This window comes from Glycine max, chromosome 15 (genome assembly GCF_000004515.6).
Source record: "Glycine max cultivar Williams 82 chromosome 15, Glycine_max_v4.0, whole genome shotgun sequence".
Lineage (NCBI taxonomy): Eukaryota > Viridiplantae > Streptophyta > Magnoliopsida > Fabales > Fabaceae > Glycine > Glycine max.
This window is the reverse complement of record NC_038251.2, coordinates 22,601,624-22,605,012: the sequence shown is the minus strand read 5'-3', so window position 1 is coordinate 22,605,012 and position 3,389 is coordinate 22,601,624.

Here is a 3,389-nt window from a genome sequence, read left to right as displayed (position 1 = left end):
CCTTCCCTTTCACCTTTTTTTTCTGGATACTGATTTTCCTGCCAACTTGTGCGATTTTTCGTATTTTTTCCTTTTATCCAAATCACTTGTTTCTTTTTTTATAACTTTTTTCCAGATGTCTAGAAAATTCAGTAAAAATTTCAGCTCAAAATTCGAAGTAACCAATTCTCAGTAATTTTTACAAGTTTGTATGCCCAAGCTGCCAGCACCAGCGATTTGTTTCTTTAAGCATGGTATATTGATTGCCTTGGGCTTACTTTCAACCCTCCTATGTATGTTGAACTCACTAGGATTGTTTACCACAGTTTTCGGAGTTCAATATTCACTTAGGATCAACATTTCAGCCAGCAATTCAATCACCAAAACTCAAATTCACAATAGACACAATCATAAAGAAACCTAAAAGTTCAAGAAAAGGTTCACAATCAAAGACTCTCTAAGAATTTTGCATGAACATGTTAAGGACTAATTAACATGAAAGATTTGACTCAAATCAAATAATAGGCTAAAAGAATTTCATACACTCATGAACAAATGAGTTAGACAAAGAAACAAGAAAATAAAATTCAGCACAACATAAGAAATCTTATGTGACAAGTTTCATGACTAGACATGACTTCTATGACAAAACTACAATAGGTGAACAAGTCACTCTAGATTTTTGAGGTTTTCTTCTAATTTAATATTTTTGTAAGAATTTTATGGTTTAGGTTTCAGCCACAAAAAATAACAAGACAAAACTCAAAGGAACCTAAACTCAACACAATTCATGGTTCAAGAACAAGAACAAGAAATTTGAACCATAGAAAATCAAATCCAACTTCTATAGCAAGTTTAATCGGTGGAAACTCTAAAGAATCATGTTAACAACATTTAGAACAAGACATGTGAGGAGATACATGGAGAAAAATGAAGAAACAACAATGGAAGAGAAGGTAAAGCAAAAAAATTAATGGAGGTTTAAGGAGCACCTACTTGAAGCTCTTGTGCTCTGATACCACTTGATGGAAGCTTGCTTGTGGAGCTTCTATGGAAGCTGGATCTTTGAGCTTCAATGAGGTCCTTCAATGGTGATTTTTCACCATGGACATGCAGCGGAAGGCAAAGGAGAAGAGGATAGGGGAGGCACCATCCACTAGGGAATAAGCCAAGGAAGAAGGAGCTTCACCACCAAGAATTGCCTTGGATAAGAAGCTTGAAGAGGATGCTTTAATGGAGGAAAAGAAAGAGAGAAGGGGGGAGCACGAAATTGAAGGAATAAAAGAAGGAAAGAAGTGGAACTTTGAAGTGTATCTCATAAGACTTTCATTCATCAAAGTTACAACAAGTGTTACACATGCTTCTATTTATAGACTAGGTAGCTTCCTTGAGAAGCTTTCTTAAGAAAACTTCCTTGAGAAGCTTTCTTAAGAAAACTTCCTTGAGAAGTTTCTTTGAGAAAACTTCCTTGAGAAGCTAGAGTTTAGCTACACACACCCATCTAAAAACTAAGCTCACCTCCTTGAGAAGCTTCCTTGAGAAGCTAGAGCTTAGCTACACACACCCATCTAAAAACTAAGCTCACCTCCTTGAGAAGCTTTCTTGAGAAGCTAGAGCTTAGCTACACACCCCTATAATAGCTAAGCTCACCCCCATGACAAAAAAACATGAAAATACAAAAAAAATCCTACTACAAAGACTACTCAAAATGCCCTGAAATACAAGGCTAAAACCCTATACTACTAGAATGGCCAAAATACAAGGCCCAAAATAAGAAAACAACCTATTCTACTATTTACAAAGAAGAGTGGACCCAACCTTGGCCCATGGGCTCAAAAATCTACCCTAAGGTTCATGAGAACCCTAAGGCCTTCTTTATCAACTCTAGCCCAATCCTCTTGGAGCCTCTTGCTCATGGCTCTAGTAACTGGTCCTTTCCTAGGGAGGATTGCATCAGTTAATGTGACCTATGATTGTGAATTATATTTGGAATTAGAGTGAGTCATAACCAAGTCCAATCACCAGAAGAATGGTGAGAATAAAATCACCATCTAGTAGAAAAGTCATGGCTGAAATGGTCATTAGTAGAAAAAAAAATTCATCAATTGGTACAAATGGTCATTAGTAGAAAAGTCATGGCTGAAATGGTCATTTTTTTTCTATTTCTCTTTGTCACTTTCCTTTAAACTGTCAGTTGCTTTACATTTAAAATAGTACATGTATAGTTATATATAGTTGGGATAAAAGTTTTTATTCTGTCATTCAACATATATGATACATTTATTCATTTTTATAAAAATTATCTTAAAAGACATATTTAACTATCATGATTTCTAATTGGATTGATAGTGTAATTTTTATTTACCATAAATATTAAAGTCATAAGTATATAGATAAATAATGGAAATTGTTTGGGCTTAGTGCTCCAACTTTGTTAAAGAGTGATTCGAATATGTTCAACTGCCTATATAGGATGTGATCGTGGAACTGGAGCTTCTTTAAGCGTATTCATTCAAAGAAAAGGAACAAATTAGAGCATCAAATACTTCGTCTCCTTTGTTAATTTGTCACTTATATTAATTTACATTTGAAAAACTGCTAAGTTTGTATATATTCCATCACTTTAAAAGATTAGGACATGCAAATTTCTTTTGACAATTCCTTTTGTTACTATTGACAATTTCTTTAGCATATTTATTATTTATATAATATTTGAATAATTTTCTCCAAGCTCTACCACAAGAGGCAGATATATGATCCAATTGATTAATTGCAAGAATGCATTTACAAGCTTGAGTTTTGATTGGCAGAAGAAGAACCGAAGAATAACCAGTTAAGGGATAATTCATAGGAAAATATTGCTAATTATCAGCATAACTGAAATTGTTTTATGCAGATTTGATCATCATGCTGGTGCTTTCTCATCTATTGGTTTTGTCATCTAGCCTATTATTTTTATTTATTTTGTGGTGATTATCAAATTATATATCTTCTAACTTCTAAATAGTCATGATGGATTCTACATATTGTTAAAGTTATGTTGCCATGGAGGTTTTCAAAAGGTCAAAAAAATCTCTCTTCCTCTGAGGTAAGAAAAATCGTCATTCTTCTCTCCCTCAACTCTAAGCTTTCATTTTCTGTCTTACAACAATTTTTTCTATTTTGTTTAACATATTGTATTTCATTCTGACGGATGTGGATTTGTCTGGAACTTCAATCATGGGAAGAAATTCCAATGACTGGTTCTTGTGATATTACTTATTATTACTTAACGAGTGATCCTGGTAATTTTCAGTGCATTTTATTTTAAATATTTTAGATGCTATTGACTTAAATATTTAAATTATTTTTGCAATTTTTCATTTTAAATCATAAATTTTATTGTTGTTTCAGGAAGCTGGATTAATTCA